Source organism: Oncorhynchus masou, chromosome 3 (genome assembly GCF_036934945.1).
Source record: "Oncorhynchus masou masou isolate Uvic2021 chromosome 3, UVic_Omas_1.1, whole genome shotgun sequence".
NCBI classification, from domain to species: Eukaryota; Metazoa; Chordata; class Actinopteri; order Salmoniformes; family Salmonidae; genus Oncorhynchus; species Oncorhynchus masou.
The window spans coordinates 1,912,100-1,930,029 of NC_088214.1; the positions used below are offsets into that span (position 1 = coordinate 1,912,100).

Sequence of the window (17,930 nt, forward strand, 5' to 3'; positions counted from 1 at the left end):
AGCCCCCCCCCATCCAGAGGTAGTCTCCAGTAGCAGTACCATCTAGTCTCTCCTCCCCAGGCTGCTCTCAGCCCCCCCCCCTCCCCATCCAGAGGTAGTCTCCAGTAGCAGTACCATCTAGTCTCTCCTCCCCAGGCTGCTCTCAGCCCCCCCATCCAGAGGTAGTCTCCAGTAGCAGTACCATCTAGTCTCTCCTCCCCAGGCTGCTCTCAGCCCCCCCCCATCCAGAGGTAGTCTCCAGTAGCAGTACCATCTAGTCTCTCCTCCCCCGGCTGCTCTCAGGCCCCCCCCCCCCCCATCCAGAGGTAGTCTCCAGTAGCAGTCCCATCTAGTCTCTCCTCCCCAGGCTGCTCTCAGCCCCCCCCCCATCCAGAGGTAGTCTCCAGTAGCAGTACCATCTAGTCTCTCCTCCCCAGGCTGCTCTCAGTCCCCCCCCATCCAGAGGTAGTCTCCAGTAGCAGTACCATCTAGTCTCTCCTCCCCAGGCTGCTCTCAGCCCCCCCCCCCATCCAGAGGTAGTCTCCAGTAGCAGTACCATCTAGTCTCTCCTCCCCAGGCTGCTCTCAGCCCCCCCCCCCATCCAGAGGTAGTCTCCAGTAGCAGTACCATCTAGTCTCTCCTCCCCAGGCTGCTCTCAGCCCCCCCCCATCCAGAGGTAGTCTCCAGTAGCAGTACCATCTAGTCTCTCCTCCCCAGGCTGCTCTCAGCCCCCCCCCCATCCAGAGGTAGTCTCCAGTAGCAGTACCATCTAGTCTCTCCTCCCCAGGCTGCTCTCAGCCCCCCCATCCAGAGGTAGTCTCCAGTAGCAGTACCATCTAGTCTCTCCTCCCCAGGCTGCTCTCAGCCCCCCCCCCCCATCCAGAGGTAGTCTCCAGTAGCAGTACCATCTAGTCTCTCCTCCCCAGGCTGCTCTCAGCCCCCCCCCATCCAGAGGTAGTCTCCAGTAGCAGTACCATCTAGTCTCTCCTCCCCAGGCTGCTCTCAGCCCCCCCCATCCAGAGGTAGTCTCCAGTAGCAGTACCATCTAGTCTCTCCTCCCCAGGCTGCTCTCAGGCCCCCCCCATCCAGAGGTAGTCTCCAGTAGCAGTACCATCTAGTCTCTCCTCCCCAGGCTGCTCTCAGCCCCCCCCCCCATCCAGAGGTAGTCTCCAGTAGCAGTCCCATCTAGTCTCTCCTCCCCAGGCTGCTCTCAGCCCCCCCCCATCCAGAGGTAGTCTCCAGTAGCAGTACCATCTAGTCTCTCCTCCCCAGGCTGCTCTCAGCCCCCCCATCCAGAGGTAGTCTCCAGTAGCAGTACCATCTAGTCTCTCCTCCCCAGGCTGCTCTCAGTCCCCCCCCATCCAGAGGTAGTCTCCAGTAGCAGTACCATCTAGTCTCTCCTCCCCAGGCTGCTCTCAGCCCCCCCTCCCCATCCAGAGGTAGTCTCCAGTAGCAGTACCATCTAGTCTCTCCTCCCCATCCAGAGGTAGTCTCCAGTAGCAGTCCCATCTAGTCTCTCCTCCCCAGGCTGCTCTCAGCCCCCCCCTCCCCATCCAGAGGTAGTCTCCAGTAGCAGTACCATCTAGTCTCTCCTCTCCAGGCTGCTCTCAGCCCCCCCCATCCAGAGGTAGTCTCCAGTAGCAGTACCATCTAGTCTCTCCTCCCCAGGCTGCTCTCAGCCCCCCCATCCAGAGGTAGTCTCCAGTAGCAGTACCATCTAGTCTCTCCTCCCCAGGCTGCTCTCAGCCCCCCCCATCCAGAGGTAGTCTCCAGTAGCAGTACCATCTAGTCTCTCCTCCCCAGGCTGCTCTCAGTCTCCCCCCCCATCCAGAGGTAGTCTCCAGTAGCAGTACCATCTAGTCTCTCCTCCCCAGGCTGCTCTCAGCCCCCCCCCCCATCCAGAGGTAGTCTCCAGTAGCAGTACCATCTAGTCTCTCCTCCCCAGGCTGCTCTCAGCCCCCCCCCCATCCAGAGGTAGTCTCCAGTAGCAGTCCCATCTAGTCTCTCCTCCCCAGGCTGCTCTCAGCCCCCCCCCCATCCAGAGGTAGTCTCCAGTAGCAGTACCATCTAGTCTCTCCTCCCCAGGCTGCTCTCAGCCCCCCCCCCATCCAGAGGTAGTCTCCAGTAGCAGTACCATCTAGTCTCTCCTCCCCAGGCTGCTCTCAGCCCCCCCCCATCCAGAGGTAGTCTCCAGTAGCAGTCCCATCTAGTCTCTCCTCCCCAGGCTGCTCTCAGCCCCCCCCCCCCATCCAGAGGTAGTCTCCAGTAGCAGTACCATCTAGTCTCTCCTCCCCAGGCTGCTCTCAGCCCCCCCCCCCCATCCAGAGGTAGTCTCCAGTAGCAGTCCCATCTAGTCTCTCCTCCCCAGGCTGCTCTCAGCCCCCCTCCCCATCCAGAGGTAGTCTCCAGTAGCAGTACCATCTAGTCTCTCCTCCCCAGGCTGCTCTCAGCCCCCCCCCATCCAGAGGTAGTCTCCAGTAGCAGTACCATCTAGTCTCTCCTCCCCAGGCTGCTCTCAGCCCCCCCCATCCAGAGGTAGTCTCCAGTAGCAGTACCATCTAGTCTCTCCTCCCCAGGCTGCTCTCAGCCCCCCCCCCCCATCCAGAGGTAGTCTCCAGTAGCAGTCCCATCTAGTCTCTCCTCCCCAGGCTGCTCTCAGCCCCCTCCCCATCCAGAGGTAGTCTCCAGTAGCAGTACCATCTAGTCTCTCCTCCCCAGGCTGCTCTCAGCCCCCCATCCAGAGGTAGTCTCCAGTAGCAGTACCATCTAGTCTCTCCTCCCCAGGCTGCTCTCAGCCCCCCCCCCCCATCCAGAGGTAGTCTCCAGTAGCAGTACCATCTAGTCTCTCCTCCCCAGGCTGCTCTCAGCCCCCCCCCCCCATCCAGAGGTAGTCTCCAGTAGCAGTACCATCTAGTCTCTCCTCCCCAGGCTGCTCTCCCCATCCAGAGGTAGTCTCCAGTAGCAGTACCATCTAGTCTCTCCTCCCCAGGCTGCTCTCATCTAGTCTCTCCTCCCCCCCCCCCATCCAGAGGTAGTCTCCAGTAGCAGTACCATCTAGTCTCTCCTCCCCAGGCTGCTCTCAGCCCCCCCCCCCATCCAGAGGTAGTCTCCAGTAGCAGTACCATCTAGTCTCTCCTCCCCAGGCTGCTCTCAGCCCCCCCCCATCCAGAGGTAGTCTCCAGTAGCAGTACCATCTAGTCTCTCCTCCCCAGGCTGCTCTCAGCCCCCTCCCCATCCAGAGGTAGTCTCCAGTAGCAGTACCATCTAGTCTCTCCTCCCCAGGCTGCTCTCAGCCCCCCCCCATCCAGAGGTAGTCTCCAGTAGCAGTACCATCTAGTCTCTCCTCCCCAGGCTGCTCTCAGCCCCCCCCCATCCAGAGGTAGTCTCCAGTAGCAGTACCATCTAGTCTCTCCTCCCCAGGCTGCTCTCAGCCCCCCCCCCATCCAGAGGTAGTCTCCAGTAGCAGTACCATCTAGTCTCTCCTCCCCAGGCTGCTCTCAGCCCCCCCCATCCAGAGGTAGTCTCCAGTAGCAGTCCCATCTAGTCTCTCCTCCCCAGGCTGCTCTCAGCCCCCTCCCCATCCAGAGGTAGTCTCCAGTAGCAGTACCATCTAGTCTCTCCTCCCCAGGCTGCTCTCAGCCCCCCCATCCAGAGGTAGTCTCCAGTAGCAGTACCATCTAGTCTCTCCTCCCCAGGCTGCTCTCAGCCCCCCCCCCATCCAGAGGTAGTCTCCAGTAGCAGTACCATCTCCTCCCAGGTCTCTCCTCCCCATCCAGAGGTAGTCTCCAGTAGCAGTCCCATCTAGTCTCTCCTCCCCAGGCTGCTCTCAGCCCCCCCCCCATCCAGAGGTAGTCTCCAGTAGCAGTACCATCTAGTCTCTCCTCCCCAGGCTGCTCTCAGCCCCCCCTCCCCATCCAGAGGTAGTCTCCAGTAGCAGTACCATCTAGTCTCTCCTCCCCAGGCTGCTCTCAGCCCCCCATCCAGAGGTAGTCTCCAGTAGCAGTACCATCTAGTCTCTCCTCCCCAGGCTGCTCTCAGCCCCCCCATCCAGAGGTAGTCTCCAGTAGCAGTACCATCTAGTCTCTCCTCCCCAGGCTGCTCTCAGCCCCCCCTCCCCATCCAGAGGTAGCCTTCAGTAGCAGTACCATCTAGTCTCTACTCAAAAGCGTCTCAGTCCCTTCCCCCCTCACCTGCCCAAAGGTCCTCTTCCTGCCGCAATCCCAGGTAGCCGTTGTCTCTCTCTCTCAGCCTCACTTCCTCATCCAGTCTGGCTAGCGCCAAGCGCCCATACCTGCAACGACAAAAACATGTCACACTTGAGCTCGTCAAGAAATGGCCCGTAGTTTGTGTCCATTAACGTCACCTGTATTTCTCTCACAAAGCGTGCACACTTCAGGGAGAAGTGGTAGTGAACGAGTGCACACTTCAGGGAGAAGTGGTAGAGAGAAATAGGAGCAGAACAGTAGAGCTGGACTACAGTAACACGGCCAATAGGAGCTGGACTACAGTAACACGGCCAATAGGAGCTGGGCTACAGTAACACAGCCAATAGGACCCGGGCTACAGTAACACTCCTGGCCAGAGTAAAACCTACACAGTTTCAACTTCAGGGTCATGACAGTATAAACAAGGACAATAAACCAGAGAGGAGAGGCCCAGGCTTTACACCAGAGACCTGATATTCTGAGGTGACTGCTTTACAAGAAGGTGCCGACTCCACACATTTTACACTTAGTTTGAGATACAAGCTTCCCCCCCTCCCCACACACACTGCAGGGTGGAAGACACAGGAGGTTGCTTGTAGAAACGCTGCTGGAGATGTACAGTATGTGGTAAGGGTGGGCCCGCCCCGGGTGGGCCCGCCCCCCATCCAGCGTCTCAGGGCAGTGATACAGCAGGCTTGGCCCGCCCCATCCAGCGTCTCAGGGCAGTGATACAGCAGGCTTGGCCCGCCCCATCCAGCGTCTCAGGGCAGTGACACAGCAGGGTTGGCCCACCCCATCCAGCGTCTCAGGGCAGTGACACAGCAGGCTTGGCCCGCCCCATCCAGCATCTCAGGGCAGTGACACAGCAGGGTTGGCCCACCCCATCCAGCGTCTCAGGGCAGTGACACAGCAGGCTTGGCCCGCCCCATCCAGCATCTCAGGGCAGTGACACAGCAGGGTTGGCCCACCCCATCCAGCGTCTCAGGGCAGTGACACAGCAGGGTTGGCCCGTCCCATCCAGCGTTGAGACACAATGCAGGGTTCAATCTGACCGGACAGGCTCCTGTCCTCACAGAGACGTGTTTGTGCGTGTGTGAAGGTGCAGGAGGCTGTCTACATGGTTTGTAGCAGTGAGTATGTAGTATGATGCTCGTTACTATACCTACACCCAACTACCTGACCTCATAACAGCAATGACTGGTCATCACCTAACCCTAACACAAGGGTTAGGCGCCCTATTGCCTATATAGGGAATAGGGTTCCATAGGGCTCTGGTCTAAAGTAGTGCACTATGTAGGGAATAGAGTTCCATAGGGCTCTGGTCTAAAGTAGTGCACTATGTAGGGAATAGGGTGCCATAGGGCTCTGGTCTAAAGTAGTGCACTATGTAGGGAATAGGGTTCCATAGAGCTCTGGTCTAAAGTAGTGCACTATATAGGGAATAGGGTTCCATAGGGCTCTGGTCTAAAGTAGTGCACTATGTAGGGACTAGGGTTCCATTAAGTACGCAAGAAAGCGTCTTTGTAAACATGACAGTGGACTACTACAGCAGGCGTTAGGTAAAGTGATGACGGGGCAATGACACACTGGGTGACAAAAGTCAAACAAGAAATTCTGAACCCCCCCCCCCCGCCATATCACTCAATGCTCTGACTGCCGCCCCCCCCAGTCACTACTGACTGCCCCCCCCCGCCAGTCACTGCTCTGCCTTCCTACCCCAGTAGGAACAAGCTGCCTGTCCCCAGAGACAAACCCCAGTAGGAACAAGCTGCCTGCCCCCAGAGACAAACCCCAGTAGGAACAAGCTGCCAGACCCCAGAGACAAACCCCAGTAGGAACAAGCTGCCTGCAATCCCCAGAGACAAACCCCAGTAGGAACAAGCTGCCTGCCCCAGAGACAAACCCCAGTAGGAACAAGCTGCCTGCCCCCAGAGACAAACCCCAGTAGGAACAAGCTGCCTGCCCCCAGAGACAAACCCCAGTAGGAACAAGCTGCCTGTCCCCCAGAGACAAACCCCAGTAGGAACAAGCTGCCTGCCCCCAGAGACAAACCCCAGTAGGAACAAGCTGCCTGAGACAAACCCCTAGGAACAAGCTGCCTGTCCCCAGAGACAAACCCCAGTAGGAACAAGCTGCCTGCCCCCAGAGACAAACCCCAGTAGGAACAAGCTGCCTGTCCCCAGAGACAAACCCCAGTAGGAACAAGCTGCCTGTCCCCAGAGACAAACCCCAGTAGGAACAAGCTGCCTGCCCCCAGAGACAAACCCCAGTAGGAACAAGCTGCCTGTCCCCAGAGACAAACCCCAGTAGGAACAAGCTGCCTTCCCCCAGAGACAAACCCCAGTAGGAACAAGCTGCCTGCCCCCAGAGACAAACCCCAGTAGGAACAAGCTGCCTGCAATCAGAGACAAACCCCAGTAGGAACAAGCTGCCTGCAATCAGAGACAAACCCCAGTAGGAACAAGCTGCCTGCCCCCAGAGACAAACCCCAGTAGGAACAAGCTGCCTGCCCCCAGAGACAAACCCCAGTAGGAACAAGCTGCCTGTCCCCAGAGACAAACCCCAGTAGGAACAAGCTGCCTGTCCCCAGAGACAAACCCCAGTAGGAACAAGCTGCCTGTCCCCAGAGACAAACCCCAGTAGGAACAAGCTGCCTGTCCCCAGAGACAAACCCCAGTAGGAACAAGCTGCCTGCCCCCAGAGACAAACCCCAGTAGGAACAAGCTGCCTGTCCCCAGAGACAAACCCCAGTAGGAACAAGCTGCCTGCCCCCAGAGACAAACCCCAGTAGGAACAAGCTGCCTGTCCCCAGAGACAAACCCCAGTAGGAACAAGCTGCCTGCAATCAGAGACAAACCCCAGTAGGAACAAGCTGCCTGCCCCCAGAGACAAACCCCAGTAGGAACAAGCTGCCTGTCCCCAGAGACAAACCCCAGTAGGAACAAGCTGCCTGCCCCCAGAGACAAACCCCAGTAGGAACAAGCTGCCTGTCCCCAGAGACAAACCCCAGTAGGAACAAGCTGCCTTCCCCCAGAGACAAACCCCAGTAGGAACAAGCTGCCTGTCCCCAGAGACAAACCCCAGTAGGAACAAGCTGCCTGTCCCCAGAGACAAACCCCAGTAGGAACAAGCTGCCTGCCCCCAGAGACAAACCCCAGTAGGAACAAGCTGCCTTCCCCCAGAGACAAACCCCAGTAGGAACAAGCTGCCTGCCCCCAGAGACAAACCCCAGTAGGAACAAGCTGCCTGTCCCCAGAGACAAACCCCAGTAGGAACAAGCTGCCTGTCCCCAGAGACAAACCCCAGTAGGAACAAGCTGCCTGTCCCCAGAGACAACCCCCAGTAGGAACAAGCTGCCTGTCCCCAGAGACAAACCCCAGTAGGAACAAGCTGCCTGCCCCAGAGACAAACCCCAGTAGGAACAAGCTGCCTTCCCCCAGAGACAAACCCCAGTAGGAACAAGCTGCCTGCCCCCAGAGACAAACCCCAGTAGGAACAAGCTGCCTGTCCCCAGAGACAAACCCCAGTAGGAACAAGCTGCCTGCCCCCAGAGACAACCCCAGTAGGAACAAGCTGCCTGTCCCCAGAGACAAACCCCAGTAGGAACAAGCTGCCTGCCCCCAGAGACAAACCCCAGTAGGAACAAGCTGCCTGTCCCCAGAGACAAACCCCAGTAGGAACAAGCTGCCTGCCCCCAGAGACAAACCCCAGTAGGAACAAGCTGCCTGTCCCCAGAGACAAACCCCAGTAGGAACAAGCTGCCTGTCCCCAGAGACAAACCCCAGTAGGAACAAGCTGCCTGTCCCCAGAGACAAACCCCAGTAGGAACAAGCTGCCTGTCCCCAGAGACAAACCCCAGTAGGAACAAGCTGCCTGCCCCCAGAGACAAACCCCAGTAGGAACAAGCTGCCTGTCCCCAGAGACAAACCCCAGTAGGAACAAGCTGCCTGCCCCCAGAGACAAACCCCAGTAGGAACAAGCTGCCTGCCCCCAGAGACAAACCCCAGTAGGAACAAGCTGCCTGCCCCCAGGGACAAACCCCAGTAGGAACAAGCTGCCTTCCCCCAGAGACAAACCCCAGTAGGAACAAGCTGCCTGCCCCCAGAGACAAACCCCAGTAGGAACAAGCTGCCTGTCCCCAGAGACAAAACCCAGTAGGAACAAGCTGCCTGCAATCAGAGACAAACCCCAGTAGGAACAAGCTGCCTGCCCCCAGAGACAAACCCCAGTAGGAACAAGCTGCCTGTCCCCAGAGACAAACCCCAGTAGGAACAAGCTGCCTGCCCCCAGAGACAAACCCCAGTAGGAACAAGCTGCCTGCCCCCAGAGACAAACCCCAGTAGGAACAAGCTGCCTGCCCCCAGAGACAAACCCCAGTAGGAACAAGCTGCCTGCCCCCAGAGACAAACCCCAGTAGGAACAAGCTGCCTGCCCCCAGAGACAAACCCCAGTAGGAACAAGCTGCCTTCCCCCAGAGACAAACCCCAGTAGGAACAAGCTGCCTGTCCCCAGAGACAAACCCCAGTAGGAACAAGCTGCCTTCCCCCAGAGACAAACCCCAGTAGGAACAAGCTGCCTGTCCCCAGAGACAAACCCCAGTAGGAACAAGCTGCCTGTCCCCAGAGACAAACCCCAGTAGGAACAAGCTGCCTGCCCCCAGAGACAAACCCCAGTAGGAACAAGCTGCCTGTCCCCAGAGACAAACCCCAGTAGGAACAAGCTGCCTGTCCCCAGAGACAAACCCCAGTAGGAACAAGCTGCCTGTCCCCAGAGACAACCCCCAGTAGGAACAAGCTGCCTGTCCCCAGAGACAAACCCCAGTAGGAACAAGCTGCCTGCCCCCAGAGACTAACCCCAGTAGGAACAAGCTGCCTGTCCCCAGAGACAAACCCCAGTAGGAACAAGCTGCCTGCCCCCAGAGACTAACCCCAGTAGGAACAAGCTACCACAGACCACAGAGTGTAACCTCCATCAGAGAAGTCAGTCTGAAGCGCCCCCCCATTCTATAGGTAAGACATCCCACCATAGGCCGGGTCTACGTCCCCAACTAAACCCTAAATAGTGCACGACTTTTGATTCTGCCGCGTGGAACCACCCCGTAGAGGTTCTGCCTCGTGGAACCACCCCGTACAGGTTCTGCCGCGTGGAACCACCCCGTAGAGGTTCTGCCGCGTGGAACCACCCCGTAGAGGTTCTGCCGCGTGGAACCACCCCGTAGAGGTTCTGCCGCGTGGAACCACCCCGTAGAGGTTCTGCCGCGTGGAACCACCCCGTAGAGGTTCTGCCGCGTGGAACCACCCCGTAGAGGTTCTGCCGCGTGGAACCACCCCGTAGAGGTTCTGCCGCGTGGAACCACCCCGTAGAGGTTCTGCCGCGTGGAACCACCCCGTAGAGGTTCTGCCGCGTGGAACCACCCCGTAGAGGGTCTGCCTCGTGGAACCACCCCGTAGAGGTTCTGCCTCGTGGAACCACCCCGTACAGGTTCTGCCGCGTGGAACCACCCCATAGTTAAGACATCATGCGTTAGTAAATACTGTATCTCCTGTGTGACTTACTATCCGTCCTCCAGAAGGGAGAGGTCAGATGAGACCAGTATTGACCAAGGTAAACGTTGACTAGATTTACAACACATATATCCTGGATGATGACTGCATAGAAGTCTTTTCTGATTACAGTCCAATTTTCACATCTACAAACACTGTCTCAGATTGTTATTTAGCCTTGTCGAAAACAAATACGTGGTTCCGTATGTATCAAGCTTCTCAAAGTAGGACTACTGAACTAAGATCAGAGGCTGTGGCCACAAGTGCTGATGAGAGATTTTACTCCTCCTGTTATGGGTCGAAATCAAATCTATGCATGAGAATCCTCTTCAGTCATATGAGTCCCACCAAGTGGACAGATATTTAGGAGACCTCATGAGCTGTCCTAACCAGTTAAGTATTACCAGGTAGCCTAGTGGTTAGAGTGTTGGGCCAGTCACCGAAAGGTTGCTGGATTGAATCCCTGAGCTGACAAGGTCAAAATATATCGTTCTGCCCCTGAACAAGGCAGTTAACCCACTGTTCCTAGGCCGACATTGAAAGTAAGAATTTGTTCTGAGCTGACCTGCCTAGTTAAATAAATTTAAAAAACAACAAACAAAATGCTGTCTTGAGAAGCGAACAATGCAGCGAGTCAGGGGGTGTCCAGCACCACATGCGGCGAGTCAGGGGGTGTCCAGCACCACATGCGGCGAGTCAGGGGGTGTCCAGCACCACATGCGGCGAGTCAGGGGGTGTCCAGCACCACATGCGGCGACAAGTCAGGGGGTGTCCAGCACCACATGCGGCGAATTTGTCTGAGCTGACCTGGGGTGTCCAACACCACATGCGGCGAGTCAGGGGTGTCCAGCACCACATGCGGCGAGTCAGGGGGTGTCCAACACCACATGCGGCGAGTCAGGGGGTGTCCAACACCACATGCGGCGAGTCAGGGGGTGTCCAGCACCACATGCGGCGAGTCAGGGGGTGTCCAGCACCACATGCGGCGAGTCAGGGGGTGTCCAGCACCACATGCGGCGAGTCAGGGGGTGTCCAGCACCACATGCAATAGCTTTGGAGTTGTTAGAAGAATTTTTTGATAGTTCTAATTGAATAATATAGACTGACATACAACAGTAGCCTAAACCAATGGTCACCAACCTTTGAGTCAAAATACAAGCTGAGATCTATGGCTCAGATTATCATGGTATTTCATTTAACATAACTTTGTTTTAAATATGTGTAAGGCTACGCAACATTCAAAACAGTTGTGTCGCCAAGGGGTTTGTAGTCTATAGCCCAATACATTATCACTTTGAATTGCCCTGCCAATGTTCTCAGACCATGTAGAAATTATATTTAAACATGTTTATAGGATCACAGGTACAGTGGGGCAAAAAAGTATTTAGTCAGCCACCAATTGTGCAAGTTCTCCCACTTAAAAAGACGAGGCCTGTAATTTACATCATAGGTACACTTCAACTATGACAGACAAAATGAGAAAAAAATCCAGAAAATCACATTGTAGGATTTTTTATGAATTTATTTGCAAATTATGGTGGAAAGTAAGTATTTGGTCACCTACAAACAAGCAAGATTTCTGGCTCTCACAGACCTGTAACTTCCTCTTTAAGAGGCTCCTCTGTCCTCCACTCGTTACCTGTATTAATGGCACCTGTTTGAACTTGTTATCAGTATAAAAGACACCTGTCCACAACCTCAAACAGTCATACTCCACACTCCACTACGGCCAAGACCAAAGAGCTGTCAAAGGACACCAGAAACAAAAATGTAGACCTGCACCAGGCTGGGAAGACTGAATCTGCAATACGTAAGCAGCTTGGTTTGAAGAAATCAACTGTGGGAGCAATTATTAGGAAATGGAAGACATACAAGACCACTGATAATCTCCCTCGATCTGGGGCTCCACGCAAGATCTCACCCCGTGAGGTCAAAATGATCACAAGAACGGTGAGCAAAAATCCCAGAACCACACGGGGGGGGACCTAGTGAATGACCTGCAGAGAGCTGGGACCAAAGTAACAAAGCCTACCATCAGTAACACACTACGCTGCCAGGGACTCAAATCCTGCAGTGCCAGACGTGTCACCCTGCTTAAGCCAGTACATGTCCAGGCCCGTCTGAAGTTTGCTAGAGAAGATTTGGATGATCCAGAAGAAGATTGGGAGAATGGTTTCATCTGAACATATGACAAAATATAACTTTTTGGTAAAAACTCAACTCGTCGTGTTTGGAGGACAAAGAATGCCGAGTTGCATCCAAAGAACACCATACCTACGGTGAAGCATGCGGGTGGAAACATCATGCTTTGGGGCTGTTTTTCTGCAAAGGGACCAGGACGACTGATCCGTGTAAAGGAAAGAATGAATGGGGCCATGTATCGTGAGATTTTGAGTGAAAACCTCCTTCCATCACCAAGGGCATTGAGGATGAAATGTGGCTGGGTCTTTCAGCATGACAATGATCCCAAACACACCGCCCGGGCAACGAAGGAGTGGCTTCGTAAGAAGCATTTCAAGGTCCTGGAGTGGCCAAGCCAGTCTCCAGATCTCAAACCCATAGAAAATCTTTGGAGGGAGTTGAAAGTCCGTGTTGCCCAGCAACAGCTCCAAAACATCACTGCTCTAGAGGAGATCTGCATGGAGGAATGGGCAACAGAGTGTGAAAACCTTGTGAAGACTTACAGAAAACGTTTGACCTCTGTCCTTGCCAACAAAGGGTATATAACAAAGTATTGAGATAAACTTTTGTTATTGACCAAATACTTATTTTCCACCATCATTTGCAAATAAATTCATTAAAAATCCTACAATGTGATTTTCTGGATTTTTTTTCTCATTTTGTCTGTCATAGTTGAAGTGTACCTGTGATGAAAATTACAGGCCTCTCATCTTTTTAAGTAGGAGAACTTGCACAATTGGTGGCTGACTAAATACTTTTGCCCCACTGTATGTTGTATTACTTGCCGAGTGAGCATGATAATCTTTTTTTTAGTTTTATTGAGAGAAGAGGACAGCTGATGACGAAACTCAAGTCGTACTGCATTATTTCTGACTCGTGAACCAATGTTGTTAATCCAAAATCCAGATAGCTTAATATTATTTGATCTAAAAATATATATTTTTTAAAGACAAGTCATTCATAATAACAATTGAAGCTTATCAGAACACTTTGCTATAGTCATTCATGACAGCTGCAGTGCAGGTTGTAGTCATTCATTACAGCTGCAGGTTGTAGCCATTCATGACAGCTGCAGGTTGTAGCCATTCATGACAGCTGCAGGTTGTAGCCATTCATGACAGCTGCAGGTTGTAGCCATTCATGACAGCTGCGGGTTGTAGCCATTCATGACAGCTGCAGGTTGTAGCCATTCATGACAGCTGCAGGTTGTAGTCATTCATTACAGCTGCAGGGCAGGTTGTAGTCATTCATGACAGCTGCAGGTTGTAGTCATTCATGACAGCTGCAGGTTGTAGCCATTCATGACAGCTGCGGGTTGTAGCCATTCATGACAGCTGCGGGTTGTAGTCATTCATTACAGCTGCAGGTTGTAGCCATTCATGACAGCTGCAGGTTGTAGTCATTCATGACAGCTGCAGGTTGTAGTCATTCATGACAGCTGCAGGTTGTAGTCATTCATGACAGCTGCAGTGCAGGTTGTAGTCATTCATGACAGCTGCAGGTTGTAGTCATTCATGACAGCTGCAGGTTGTAGTCATTCATGACAGCTGCAGGTTGTGGTCATTCATGACAGCTGCAGGTTGTAGTCATTCATGACAGCTGCAGGTTGTAGTCATTCATGACAGCTGCAGGTTGTAGTCATTCATGACAGCTGCAGGTTGTAGTCATTCATGACAGCTGCAGTGCAGGTTGTAGTCATTCATGACAGCTGCAGTGCAGGTTGTAGTCATTCATGACAGCTGCAGGGCAGGTTGTAGTCATTCATGACAGCTGCAGGGCAGGTTGTAGTCATTCATGACAGCTGCAGGTCAGGTTGTAGTCATTCATGACAGCTGCAGGGCAGGTTGTAGTCATTCATGACAGCTGCAGGGCAGGTTGTAGTCATTCATGACAGCTGCAGGGCAGGTTGTAGCGTGAGTGGAAGTAGGGAGAAACCGCATTTTATAGCTAATTTAAAAAAGTGCCGAGTAACAACTTGAACATACTCATAAAAACAGCAGCGCTTCGCTGTATTCGTTGAAGCCTTCTCATGGTTTTAACAGTTTTGAAATCTCACAGTATCAACTTGGCAATGAGCTCAAGGTTCTCTTTTTACAGTCTTTGGCTCGAGGAAACGGTGCAGTCACGGTGATCAGAGCTATCCGATTGGCCAACGGTAGGCCTGTAGGTGCACTTGTTCTCGAGGCCTGGCGTGTCGAAGTTCTACCTTCAGACACATGAAATTATTCAAAATGGGAACACTTTGCCTTCCGACACTAAACCTGCGAAATCAAGTGCACCTACCGCCAACAACACAAAACAAATAATAATAAAAAAGAAACGCAAGGCTTTATCTTTGTTTTGTTTTTTTACAGAAATGTTTGGCGATCGACTAGGAATGCCTTAGAGACCACTGCACTAAGCTAATAACTGTGAACTGTCTTAACAAATCACCCTAAAACCTACCCTGAGTAGTGTCTTAGCAAATCATCCTAAAACCTACTCTGAGCAGTATCTTATCATCCTAAAACCTACCCTGAGCAGTGTCTTAACAATCACCCCAGAACCTACTCTGAGCTGGGAGTATTTTTAGTCTTATAAAACAGGTTACCTGGATTCCTGGAACCTTTTCTGAGATGTTTTGTGAATTAGGGAACTGGCCCATGTTCTCTTTTTAAAAATGGGGATCTCCAAAGGCTGAACGGATCAATCTGCGATCCAACTTCAAGACGCTTGATAAATACGTCACCTAGCTTCTTGGATAGGCCAACGGATCTTCCACTTACTCTAACACAACCATCCTACATAAGGAATCAGTTCAATACTTATGCTTAGTATTATTATTATTATTATTATTATTATTCCATTAAACAGTTGATAGTTAGTCTGGCCTCTCCGGGAACTACACCACTCCGGGAACCGCTTACCCAACAACTTAAATGTAAATGTAAATGTAACAGCTGTGTGAAGTAGTTGAAACCGTAACAGGCCAAAAATAAGCTCCGCTTAAGTCACATTCAGTACCTTGTCAACAATAATGGAACCCTAGATCGTTACATTTCATAATATACTATAACATAGCTATCATTAACAGAAGCAACAGCTAGTTAGTTGTTTATGGTTAACTTGTGGCCAGGCAGTTTATGGGGTTTGCCATCAGCACACGGGTCTGATGCTGGGGTCATATGCTACTAGCTAAAACCTAAATGTAATGCAGAGGCAGCACAAGTTACAGTCAATAACGTGAAGGCTACAATGTATCAACGTGATCAAATGTAGCTAAATAGCAGCACCAGAGATAATGTTTCCAAGTAGCTGTTTTGGACAACGGATATATTGTCGCCTGTAAATCACCAGTATAATGTTGAGGCTGGTCGAGTTGACCAGGGCGACTGCACTGTGTTGCTGGGATCATGGACAGGCATATCGTCCTATATTATTATGGCTAAAAGCCTGGGGCACCGATTGTTTCTGAACAAAGCTGACACCCTAAAGCAGCCTAAATGTAGTCCACTGCCAGCCAAGACATTAGCTGGCGTTATATCCCGTCTGTTAGCTCGCTTGCTAATGTTGTTTGTGTGGCTTTGCTACTCAACGTTTGGCGGCTAACGAGAGACAAGATACTTAAGTAGGCATTGTTACAATTAGTCACATATGCGTCATCTTTATAAAATGTCCCTATCAGATCTTATAATGAGGACTTCCAGACTGCCATAAATATAATACATAATCCCCAGCATTAGGACTCAACGCAATGGCCGAAGCCTGGTGACTGTGTACCGTCAGAGACGAGATTACATGGAAAAACAAACCGACGGTATCAACTATACTCACCGGTGGAATTCCCATCATACCGAGTAGTGCCACGAAATCTTCCCGTTGGTATCCCTCATTCTCTCTCACACACACAGAGAGAGAGAGATCATTTACAACGATCGCCTTTTTTAAAAAATGAGATTTTACAAGTCTCGCCGTGAAAACCAAAACCCACAACCACTTCCAGTTCTGTTGTTGCCAGACTCGAACAGCAGAAGTCGGAAAGTAATAGTTGTGCGACAGCACTCAAGAATCCCTCCTCCCCCAAGGGTTAACATGAGGAACGGTTACCGGAGCTGCGACAGCAGTAACAAGCACGACATCTTGGCTCAACCCATCCGAATAGTGACCGAGTCCGGGATTAAAAAACGAGCTCCACGGTTAAGTCAAAATGACACTCATTTCATAACCTTGTGAGAGGGCTTTTCCAGGCAACAGAAAAGGCCGCAAAGCCAGAGCAAGAATAAACAGCAGCACAGCGCCCCTTGATCCTGAGGAAATACGTCTTAAAACGACAGCCAATTCCCTATCTAGTTCAACGCAGTCAAAAGTAGTGTACTACATGAGATAGAACTCCGTCTCGCCATAATTAAACGTAACCGACGGCAATCATTTTGATATAGGCTTTCACATTGGTTATGGAACCATGCAATGATGTGATTAGCCTGAAGACCCGATGTTGAATTTGCAATGAATTCTTATGTCAGGCAGAAATGAATGATCAGGAAAGTTGTTTCCAGACAGTATATTGAATTAAATTATATGTGAACTTGCTTGTCCGTGCGGTTGGTCCTTTTTGGAGGAAGGAATGTGAGAGAATAAATCCGCAGGAAAGTAGAATTAGATCAACTTTTCAAAGCGCTCACCTGAAGCATGCGTAGATAGAACCATGTAAACACGTGCAGGATTTTGGCAGGTATGAACGCGTCTGTTTTCATCTGGTGCGCATGTCTCAGGTGACCTGCCCTCTGAACAGGTGACTTTGTTATACTTCTCCGTGGACACATAGTGTCTCACCTTCCTCCCTGCAAAAGTACCAACCACACGGACAACCGGAAAAGTGTGTTCAAATATAATTATATTTAACATTCTGGTTTGTGAGAGGTATTTTCCAAACCTATGGCATTAATCACAGACTTTGAACCATAGGTATCACAGTCTGGCTGTCAGGCAAAGAGGTTACCTATGCCGAGACCTAGGGTAGAAAATAGCCTCTACATTGTCACACACATTCTTGGTGAGGCTCTATTCTGTAGTCTTGTGGTTCTTTATTTAACCAGGTAAGTCAGTTAGGAGCAAATTAATTTTTACAATGACGGCCTACCCCGGCCAAACCTGAACAACTGCTGTGATGCAGCCCAGGATCGAACCAGGGTCTGTAATGGCACCTCTAGCCTGAGACCACTGCTCCACCCGGGACCATGCAGATCCTGTCTGCTTTGGAGCCCTCAATAACTAGAAAAATCAAAACATGTTATAAAAAAATAAAACTATGCACAGGCTTCCTCCAACATGGCAGCTATTTCCTACACTATGCACAGGCTTCCTCCCACATGGCAGCTATTTCCTACACTATGCACAGGCTTCCTCCAACATGGCAGCTATTTCCTACACTATGCACAGGCTTCCTCCAACATGGCAGCTATTTCCTACACTATGCACAGGCTTCCTCCAACATGGCAGCTATTTCCTACACTATGCACAGGCTTCCTCCCACATGGCAGCTATTTCCTACACTATGCACAGGCTTCCTCCCACATGGCAGCTATTTCCTACACACCATTACACTATGCACAGGCTTCCTCCAACATGGCAGCTATTTCCTACACTATGCACCAGAGCCCCATATAGGGTGCCAGTTCAGACACACACATTGTATCTCAACTATTCAATGTTGCTATCCCTAATACAGCTAATATCCCTAATACAGCTAATATCTCTAATACAGCTAATATCCCTAATACAGCTAATATCCCTAATACAGCTAATATCCCTAATACAGCTAATATCCCTAACACAGCTAATATCCCTAATACAGCTAATATCCCTAACACAGCTAATATCCCTAACACAGCTAATATCCCTAATACAGCTAATATCCCTAACACAGCTAATATCCCTAACACAACTAATATCCCTAATACAGCTAATATCTCTAACACAACTAATAAAACCACAATGTTGTTATCCCTAATACAGCTAATATCCCTAACACAGCTAATATCCC

General features: G+C 51.8%; 1 protein-coding gene across 4 annotated transcripts in view; it reads right to left on the minus strand.

Moving 5' to 3' along the window:
- LOC135508808 (zinc finger FYVE domain-containing protein 9-like) overlaps positions 1-16,621 on the minus strand; it is a 97,629-nt gene extending 81,008 nt beyond the window's left edge. For 3 of the 4 annotated variants that reach the window (XM_064929034.1, XM_064929039.1, XM_064929024.1), the window contains exons 1-2: positions 15,722-16,493; positions 4,170-4,270 (exon numbers count right to left, since the gene is read on the minus strand). The gene's annotated coding sequence lies outside the window, so the exon portion shown is untranslated. Of the gene's footprint in view, positions 1-4,169; positions 4,271-15,721; positions 16,494-16,569 lie in introns of those variants that run through there. The other variant, XM_064929029.1, reaches the window with a different exon arrangement.
- Between the last annotated feature and the right edge of the window lie 1,309 nt (positions 16,622-17,930).